We start from the raw sequence: 10,469 nt of genomic DNA, 5'->3' as shown, positions 1-10,469 counted from the left end.
GGACGCCCGCCTCGCCGCTAAGGGTTAAGGGGAGCGGCGGGGAGGGCGGGGGCTGCCGGGGATTGGAGCGAAGTTTGGAGCTGGGCGGTGCCGGGCCGCCCTCGGCTCGGCCCCCGCCGCCACAAAGCCCTGCAGGGAAAGTTGCTCGATCGCCCGTTTCTCTTCGCCCCCCCCTTCCCCTCCCCCTTTTCCTCCTTCTCGCCCCGACTCCCCCAACCCCTTTCCCCCTCCTCCCATCTCTCCTTAAACGGGATTCCGGCTCGGGACGGCACCACGGGGCATCCCGCAGCGGCAGCCCCCGGGGCTCCGGCAGGTCCCCGCTGTCCCTCCTCGCGCACACACACACACACACACGCATACATACATACATACATACATACACACACTCACACACTCACCCCACCCCGAGAAGCAGTGAGAATTATAATCCCCCTCCTCCCTACCCCGTCCCCCGCTTCTCTCCCTTTAACCCCTCTCACTGGTGTGGCAAACCGATCCGGGGGTGCCGTGTCCGCTCGGGAGGGCTCAACCCAAAGCAGCCCCCGGTCCTAGGGGGGTACAATGAGGTAGAGGGCGGCGGCGGAGCGCCCGGCCGGGGCCGCGGCAGGAGGGCATGAGACGGAGAGCTGCGGGGATGGGAGGCAGCGCTCGCTGCTGAGAGCCGGCAGCGACCAAGGTAAGTGGGGACCCCCCCATGGAGCGGGGTGGGTTGGGATACCCCCACCTGGGCTACGGGCGCACCTGGCGGCATCATTCCCCGTGCGCCCCCGGCTCCTAATTTTTGCTTCTAACCCTCTTTCCCGCTTGCCCCCTTCCCCCCTCCCCGTAACCCTTCTCTACGAGCTCCCTGTGGGGCAGGCGATGGTTGGATGCGGTGCGTTGTGCATCCCGGGGGCACTGGGGAGTCTCAGCGGGAGCTTTACGAGGGTGAGGAATTCAGACAGTGCTTAGAAAGTGAGAGTGTGAAAAGGGGAGCGGGGAGTAACGAGCGTCAAGCCGATCTGCCCCGGCGTATCGCTGCGAGGGCATTGCCCGAAGGTGGTGGGTTTCATGGGGTTTGGCTTTGGGACACACCTCTGGTGCTCAAGGAAATGAGTGGGGGGGGGCGGTTGGAAAATAGGAAAGCGATGCTCAAAAAACGGTGATCCGTGCTGGAGGAGCGCGTGTTCCCGGGGCAAAGCGGAGCCGGGGCACGGAGTCTGTTGGGCTGTAGAGGCAGCGTTCCCCTTCTCTCTCATCCGAGTTCCTCCGCAAACTGTTAACCTGAAATCTTGTTTTACGGCCGCTTTTTGCTCGCGTTTTGTTTGCCTTCCAGATTGGTTCTGTGCGGGATACCGGAGAATTATGCATTAACTGTAAACTTAGAGCAGCGTGCTGGCCTCAGTGGGTCCCTGATTTATATCAGGCTGAAGCAGAGCGGAGGGCAAAGTTTTGCTTGCTGAGCGCCAAGGAATGAATTACAAACACGCTGCTGTTGTTGCGTTTACTTTTCCTGTTCTTGCGCTTCTGCAACAGCCCTTAAAACTCTGCAAACTTGTGGGCTGTTTGCTTATTTCCCCCCATAATCGCTCCGCTCCCTTTCCCGCAGCTCCGAGGACGGCAGCCCGTACAGCTCACAGGGATCCGCTTTTCACCATGGGATTGCAGCTGGCGCTCCTGCTCGCAGGGATCGTCGCGCTCTCGGACTCAGCGAGAGGTAAGGACCGAGCAGCTCCAGCCCTCCTGCTTGCTGCCTTGCCGTGCACACGTGCTCCATTGCTGCCTCCTGGTGCTGCTGGATGCAGCGTGGATTTGTGCTGTGGTCGCAGGTGGGCTCGCATGAAGCTTTCCTCATGCATCCCATTTGATTTTAAAGGAAAGCAGCTGCATTCCTCCGTGGATCAGAAATACCTCTCCCCTCTTGTAATCCCCCCCCCTAGCCCCTGCGCCGTATATTCCCACCAGCAAATGTAACAAACACATCCATTAACCTTCCTGGTGACAGACAAATGACAGCTCCTGATAGTGAGAACGTTTAAGAACTGGGGCTCCGGCAGTCAGTCGGGTTTCAATGCACAGGTTACCAAATGCATTGACCTGGGAGTGAGAAGGTGCCTTAACCCAAGTGTGGGGTCAGAGCAGGGAAGACTGCCTTTTCCCCTGCCCCATACTTTGGTGGGTGCTGTCTGAATGGGAAACCAGGGCTCACAAAGGAGGGGTTGCATTGTACCAGCAGAATGGGTGCGTAGCTTTAGGATGTAGATTGCTTCAGCTGCACGTCCCAAGAGGATCGGAGTTGTGTGGATGAGTATTGGAGTTGAGTGAATGAGTACTGGAGTTGCATGAATTGGTGAAAGAGTTTTAAATCACCTGATGCAATGAAAAGATCTTAAAACTTGTGCTTCATTGGAGCATAATTTGCCAAAAATAAAACCAAAGGGATGGGGAGGGAGCATTGCTCTACAAACCCAAGGCTCAAATTAGTGCTTTGCTTTTTTTTCCATCTTCGCATTGGCTCCCAAGCAAATACTTTACGGAGGCAGAAGCACTATAAAATGATCAGCTGGAAGCTGAATGAAAAAGAAAACAGTGCATATAGGCTCAGAGCCCTGCAGACTGAGTTCCCAGCCAGGTCTATAATGTAGACTCCGTTGAAGTTGTAGGCAGCGAGCTATGAAATAAGACGACCTCATGGATGTAGGTTATTGCCATAGACTTGAGGAGTTGGTGGAGTTCCGAAAAAAATCTGAAATGGGCAAAAGAAGACAAAAGGAGTTTTGTCTCTGTTGTGAGCGGAGTGTCGGCTGCTTTCCTGGCAGCCCCTGCTTCGATGCTGTTTGCACTTGTCTTGCTCGTATTCTTTTATTGCCTCTGGAAAACGTGGTGCGATTGACTGCGGGCTGCTGCCGTGTGAAGAAGAGCCAGACAATTAACAGCGTTAATTTCAGAACATCGTTGTTTTTCCTATGGAAAAGGTTTTTATTTTTTATTTTTCAAGGCAAGATTAACAGGGTCACAATAGTGATTGGGTTTGTTGAACTCGCTCTATTCAGAGCTGGAAAAAAAACATCTTGCGTGTGGATGGAGAGGTGGTGTGTGTTGTTTGAAATGAAATAGAATATAAATCCAGGGCCAAACCCATGAAAAATATCATTCACTCATTGTCTATAATGAGGGAGGAAGAGAAGAAAGAAGTGTAAAACAGAGTAGAAACAGAGCCACGGCCCTACTATTACAACCCTGCTCTGCCTCTCTTTGAAATTGAGAGTATTAAAAGGGCGATGGGTGCAGATGAAGGATCAAACATCTACATGAGCAGAGGTGGCACATCTCTGGCACACTGCAGCCGCATTTTGGGAAGCCAATCATCACTGATTATTGGTTGTTTACTTTGGGATAACTTCAGATTCTTGTAAAAACGTGTCCTGCATGAATGTGCCTGCAGATTTTTTCCAAATGTATCATGTGGTACATTTGGTGGTGGGTAGGTGTCACCTGCTTGAATCTATCGGTCATTTCTCAGCCTGAGATTTTTATCTGGAGGTAGAAGAGCTCTTTGTTTTGGCCAAAAAGCCTTTAGTAGCCCTGTCCCAATTGCAAATTTTACACGTGTGGCACAAAGTGTGCCAGCATTTCCTAACCTGAGTTGTCAAGAGGTGCTCAGGTGAGGAAGGTGGCTGAGAAGGTTCTGATTGAAAGCACTGGCCCTTCTCTTTTATTAGGCAAGAGGAGATTTTGGTGGAATTAGGATGTTGTTTGTGTGCACTGCATTGGGTAAGGGCTGTACCAAAGTGCATTTGCACAAGGGGGCAGAGGTAAGTTGCCCACGCAACACAGCCTTGCTATTCCCTGGCAGCTCATCTGCAATCTTGCATTAATGTTGCCTTACAGTATTTTTACCTCTGTATTTAGGTGATGCCTTTTAAGGAGAAGGAACCCACAGGGCTGCCTGATAGGGCCAATGCTACAGCTTTTTCCCAGGTTGGGAGCTGTGCCCTCTGGCTCTGTCCCTTCTTGCACATTTGCGACCTGTTGCGTCTCATCACCCACACACAAAATAGTGAAATAGGGGATTTCTTAGGTAACCAACATAAACTTTTAAGAAAGCAGCAAGATAAGTATCGAGAGCAAGGCTTTATTTTAGAGGATCGGGTGTGGAACTTATTTTGTCTGAAAGGATGAAGGATGAGGTAGTTCTGTCGAGGTCTGAACCCATATTTTCCAGTACTGAAATTTAAAGACTTTGGCTAGGGGCTTGTCTACACTGGAATAACCCTTCCAAAATAGGTAATCTGGAATAAATGCCCCAGAGACCAGTCTTAATCCAGTCTGAGGACTCTCTGAAAGGAGCCTGTGCTCGGTGGTTGCTCCTTGGGAGCTGTTTGGGTGAACCTCCACACTCCTCCTTTCCTTACTGGGTGAACATGGGAACTTCTGTGTGCACAAAACCCACCCTTTGAGCACATAACCTGCTCTCAGTGGGGGAATATCCCTCCTGGCTGGCAGCCGAGGCACAGGGTGACAGCTCCAGCCTTTCTGCCAGCAGCCCTGGCTACGTCAGCCCTTAACCTGGGAGAATGATGCAGGGCCAGTGGCTCGTCCCTCATGTCGCTCCATTCCCTACCCTCTGCACAGCCCTATACTGGGCATAAAAACCCTCCTCCACGGGGACGAATGCCATCTTGGGTCACTAACCCTTGGTGACTATGTCCCGCAGCAATGTGGCTCCAACCACTCCACACCTCCGGTCGGATACAGGTAATACAATCTGATATTTTCCCACTGGTGTTAACTCAGTGACACACGACGCAATATTTGTTCCAAATCTGTCAAGTTGCCATCCGATTCACTTTGGTTACCGTATATGGTCACATTGGGATGTGCTTGGCTTGGTCCCGTGGCTTAAGCAAGATTTTGTACGGTATGTTTAGAAGTTTTTGGTAAGAGCAGTGACAACCCTCCTGTTAGCGAGTAAACTGATATTCTGCTGGAAACTAATTAGTTTGGATGTTGATTTCACTTTTCAGTGCCTTGCGTAGGGAGGGAAGAGCGGGACCTTAATTACTTTCTACTCTTGCACTTCTCTCTGCTCCACTTGGCTTCCAAGTCTGGTTGGTTCCTGCTTTATGGGGAATGTGTTGGAACTACGTTAAAACTCAACAGTTTGGTGCAGAAATAATGCTGTTTGCCTTTTTTGCTAAGCATTGGAGAAAAGGGAATGGGATACTAGAAAGTTTGTGGTTGCGTTTATTATTATTGTTATTTCTTGGAAGCTGTGAGTACTTGATATATAAACCACAAAGTTAGGGAAGGTTAAATAAGAGTGAACGGTATTTAATGCGGATAAGGTAATGATAATATAAGAGATGGCTGTTGGCTTCTGTTTACAGTCTCCTTTATTCCTGCCCCAATGTTGTTATCAGGTATAACAATTGGGTAATTCTTTACTTGTGAAAGAGAAGCGCACTCAGACCCACAGTCTGATCCAAATTTTACGTAAGTCGCTGCAGATTTCCTGGTTAAGTTTGGTGTCTTTTTTGGGCCATGCTCTTAGGGAACTTGCTTGTGAATAATCTGTCATCACAACTTGTACTGAAAGCCAACAAGACAATCTACGAAAATCCTGGTTATTTTTTAAGCTGTGGTTCCTCCCTTCTTCCAAGACCGTCGGTCTCTTTAAATTGTGGCTGAGTTTAAACATAAAGTACAGCATGTGTCGTACTGGAAAATTAGATTTTTTTTTGGTTATTTATTTATTTCTTAAGGAATATTACAGAACTCAGCAAATGGCTCAAGTGCATGTGGATTTTCCTTAACATTTTTATAACTTTGTTTTTGAAGTACGTGTGCTGCTTTGACCTTCATTAAAGGACGCAAGCGGCAAATTCACGTGTCTGTTCTGTGATGCACCTGGAAGCAGCTCAGTTCCAAAGCCAGACTTTTGTCTACAGAAGAAAAATTTACGTGCCATGAGGCTGTGCTTGAGAAAATACAGAAAAAAACCAGTTCTTTCATAAGAAAATATTGTTCAAAAAAAAGCAAAAAAGCAAAAGTGACACTTGCTAGGAAGTTGGTACCTACTTTTTTGCTGGTGAAGCTGATTATTCCTTTCCAGTGGGTGTATTGCTGTGCAATGGGCTTGGATCTGCTTAGCCACTGCCTTGACTGCGTATTTTGGATTATTTACTGGAAAAGAGAAAACATTTCTACCAAAGTGGGAAAATAATAATACGGAAGTCTTCTGCCTATCTGAAATCAGAAAATAGAACATCAAAACCCTTTGGTCACAGCTTTGTTTATTCAGTGGGAGAGGAATCTGTGCAGCTTTCTGATTTTCCTAAGGTGTGAAACTCCTGCTTGTGTCCGCAGCAACCTGTAGAATTGTGCTGTTCAAAGGGGCCGTGCAAATGTATCCCTGCATTACAAGTGTTGGTGGCAATGTTCCTTTCTCTTTCATTTCGTTAACCCCCTCATTTTGTCTTGTTTCAAAGAGTTGGTCTTTCATCTGCCCTCTTCCTGTGTTTTCTGGTGAGCTGCTCAAGCTGAAATGCATTTGATCTTGTTTTGGACATTTAATTTGGATTTCTATCCCTTTTCTTGCTCTCTGTAATCAGTCTTCCCTTGGAGCATTCTGTAATATAAGCACGCCTGTGTTTTTAGTTGGGTTGACCTGTCCTCATATTTTGCACCAAACTTTTTATGAATGCTTGTGTTCATAGAAGGGAACTTTTTAAGAGTAGTGTAAATGTGCAAGTTGCAAAGACTTTTGCAAGCTTATTGAACCTGGCACTCATTTGTATCTGCCGTGGTACTATGATAAAAGAAAGAAACTTGCTCAAACAGCCTGATCCTGCTGCCCTAACACTGGATGAGATAAGCAGATGCAGCCCATGCCAGGTGGAACAGGTTAGGACCTGATTTGGAGCCTGTGAGCATTTATGCTGTGACTCCTCCTCGCTCCCATGGGCTTTGAATCCATCTCTTAAGGATGACCTGCACAGATGATACATGATATCAACTGCTGGGCTGATCCCCGCTGTTGTCAGTAATGGGCTAGGGGCAGGATTTTGGATTCTTCCACTTGCTTGCTCAATGGGACAGCTCAACTGGATTTTTTTCTCCCAGAAACACACAGATTCTGCCTGCTGCAGGCTCAGGCTGGCAACTGGAGTGTGCACAGCGGAGGCTGAAAGCAACTTGGAAATTCATTGCTTTAACTTTGGGTTTTATCCTCAAAGAATGGGTGCCATTCTGCAGGCAGGGTTGCTAGGTGTGGAGGAGCTGACAACTGGCCTAAGTGTTATTTAACAAGTTAATATATGCCGACTGAATCCTTTCACATCTTGGATTTTTTCTTTTTTTTTCTTTTCCCCTTTCTGAGTCAAATAAACGGGCTGCTTGGAGCTTGATTGCTTGCCCTCATTACACAGTCTCCCCATTGTATTGCAATAGAAACACAGTATCCAGCAGTGCTGTGAATAACCTGAAGTTCTTATTTCATCCCAACCACCCTGATTTTCAGGAAGAATTTCAGCCAATAACTCTAGGCTACTTCTTCCATTAAGTGTTCAAACTTAATTTTGAGCTTTGCTAAGGGAAGAAAAATGTAAATTGGGAACAGAGGCTTCCCAGAGAAGGTTAATGTTTCTCGGGAGTGCTGCACCTCTATTCCCAGCCTGTCCTGCGTAAGAGTACGAATGGCTTCTAGTTTATAAAGATCCCGAATCACTGCTCCTCATGTCTGGGAAATGTATTTCAAGAACAGTTGACACAGTCTTGGGTATCCTGTCAGGTGGCTGAGAAGTGAATAATGCAAGGATTATCACAACTGAAGTGCCTCTTAGGTTGTATCGCCTTCAATGATTATTTTAAGAGCTGTATTTGTGCATATGAAATAAAAATACAGGAACAACAGACAAATGCAGAAATGTTGATTTTTAAAAATTTGCCTATTTCGCAAATTAATTCCTATTCTCTGTGCTGGGTTGGCTCATGTATGCCTGGTGAACTGATGGGTGTAGGAATTTGGTACCGCCTTGTACTGATTACCAGTGGCAGCTGTGCACCTCCCAGTTCTGTCCAGAACAAGATGTCCAGGAGGGAAGAAAGTTGGAAGAGGTCATGGAGGGAAATCTAAGGATTAGCCAGCCTCTGGGAGGCAATTTAGTCTGAACTACAGTGCTGAAACTCTTGAGTCCTTGTGAGGCCAAGTGTTGAAAGAGAGACTTGAACGAACGGACTGTGTGCATGATCAGGATGGTGAGATGCAGCTATTCCAAATCTGCCCTGCATTTCTCTTTTCCTTTGTGTCCTCCCAGATACCCCATATCATTATATATCTGGCGAAGTACCTAATTGATTTTTGGCCACTGTGTGACTTGGAGCAGAATTATCCTGTTGCAAAGAGAGGCTTTTATTACAATTGTTAGTATTTTCCTATTACTCTTTATAAACTTAAATCTTCTGTTTTCTAGACATGTGATTTGGGTGAGGCCAAATCAACTCCAAAGGAGGGGGAAGAAGCAGTTACTCAGCCCCCCAGAGCAGAAGCAGCCCAACTAGAGGAGTTAGGCTGCTACAGACCCTGGGCTGCTGTGAACTGGTTTCTTTTTCTCCTTCTTGACTAACAGATTTGTGTGAGTTGGAGTAATTGAGGAAGCTGTTTTCGTTCTCACCTAACCCAATCTGTTAACAGTGGTTAAGCAGTGACAAGTGTCAGAGAAGTTGCAGGTGTATGAACTGCATGTCAAGGATAGAAAGGTTAATGAGTAACAGGACAAACCTCTGGATATTATGGGATACCTCTCCAGGGTTGCTGCATGCTTGCTGGGTATTGAGCAGTTGATGTAAAATTGGTGGTTAAAAGCCCTTAAAACTTTGGATACCTTTGGGATAGGAATGCTTTGAGCCTCTGCTTCTGGGTGAACCAAATTCTTTAATGTTCTTCTCCAGATTAACACAATATCCTGGTGGCAATCACAGTGTCTGTTTAGCTGGGTGAGTAATATTAGGAAGTACTTAATATATTTTAGGGCACATTTAAAGTGGGATCTGGGAGGGCTATTGCCAGCTTTACCAGCAAATGGAGACCAGTCTTGCTGCTTCAGAAAGTCTGTTCATATCAAAGCATTCAGAGTCAGGTATTGTTCCAAGTTATAAAGGTAACAGTCCTTTTAGGTTCAGTAATTGTGGCTGAGTGGCTGTGAGTAGGATCAGAAATAATAAACCTACCAGAGAGCAGGAACCGGAGCCTCATCAGAGCAGGTTGTGTGTCAGACCTGTGTAGTGTGGCATTAAGCCAAGGCAAGGTTCATCATGATCTGCAGGAGTTAATATAAAACTAGATTAAGGGATCAGAGCTGATGAGTATCTTTCCTCCTCCTGGTATTCACAACCAATCAGAAATGCAGTATTGCCGGGGTTAATTTTGTTAGGGCCTAATGAGAGTGGAGCATTCCACTTAATCATGGCCTCAGACAGGTGTTTACTTTTCCTTGACAGGTTTGATTGACAAAGAGTTGTAAACCCATTATGGAGACATTTACATATGTAGGGGAACAGGCTTTGGACAGTTTATTTCTAATTGCCACATTTGTTATCTGGAAACGTTTAAGGTAGGGATGGGCAAGGCTTTATCTAGACCAGAGCATGCTTGTAGCACTGAGGCAGAATGCTTTGTTTGATTCCCTGCTTACTCAAACTGAGATAGACCAGAGGGTATGGAGAATTTCAAGCAATAGTCTGTGATAGTGATATGTATGGGCAGTAGCCTCAGGATGTTTAATTGGAAATTCTATCTGTGGCTTTTCTTCCCAAGAGAGTACCCCTATTGGGATGAGCATTGCAGGCTCACAGAGGTGGGAGTCTGTCCACTGATTCTGTATTTTACCACTAATCTTAAGAGTGCAGCAAGGAATTATTCACAAACAATTTGTATGTTTATAATATTATTAATATTTATTGAGGGTTTCTGGGGAACAAAAAAGACCCAGAGCTCAGCACAAGGCTCCTCTTCTAGATAGCACTGGAAGAAAAAGGTTTTCTCTCTGAAGACTACAGACTAGCTAAGTGGAGTTTCAGGCTTATTTTCTTTTTATCCTAGAAAATCCAATAAATCCAGTAAATTCTTTCAGTGTGGTCTTCCAAGAGTTTTTCAACTTCGTCTGACTCACAGATTATTTGAGTGCCATTATAGACTAGGGGTCAAGCAAGTTAATTCCCAGAACAGTATGCTGCCCTGTTTTCAAACTGTGCTAATCAGGGTTTTGAGTCAAAGCACGGTAGTTTGCTTAGTGAAATTATTTTCCTGTTAGAAAATTACAAATAGGCTCTGACTACTCCTACTGGCCTCAAACACTGAGGCACACACACATCACATGTGTGCAAAGCCCCCGGGGACATGCTCACTGGGATCAGGGCACTGCTGGGGGCTTGGTTCTCAGCTCCCAAGATTGAACTCAGAAAATGGGCTGGCTCTGAAGCCTTATTTA

The 10,469-nt window shown here is 46.5% G+C and overlaps 1 long non-coding RNA gene across 1 annotated transcript; it reads left to right on the top strand.

The window, feature by feature from the left end:
- The first annotated feature begins 122 nt into the window (after positions 1-122).
- LOC109367471 lies at positions 123-10,469 on the top strand. Its single transcript, XR_002114641.1, has 2 exons — positions 123-676; positions 1,589-10,469. It is a non-coding gene; the product is annotated as an uncharacterized LOC109367471 (long non-coding RNA).

The sequence above is a fragment of the Meleagris gallopavo genome, chromosome 4, assembly GCF_000146605.3.
Source record: "Meleagris gallopavo isolate NT-WF06-2002-E0010 breed Aviagen turkey brand Nicholas breeding stock chromosome 4, Turkey_5.1, whole genome shotgun sequence".
NCBI classification, from domain to species: Eukaryota; Metazoa; Chordata; class Aves; order Galliformes; family Phasianidae; genus Meleagris; species Meleagris gallopavo.
The sequence above is the reverse complement of the archived record's forward strand: the minus strand, read 5'-3'. Positions and strand labels throughout refer to the sequence as shown.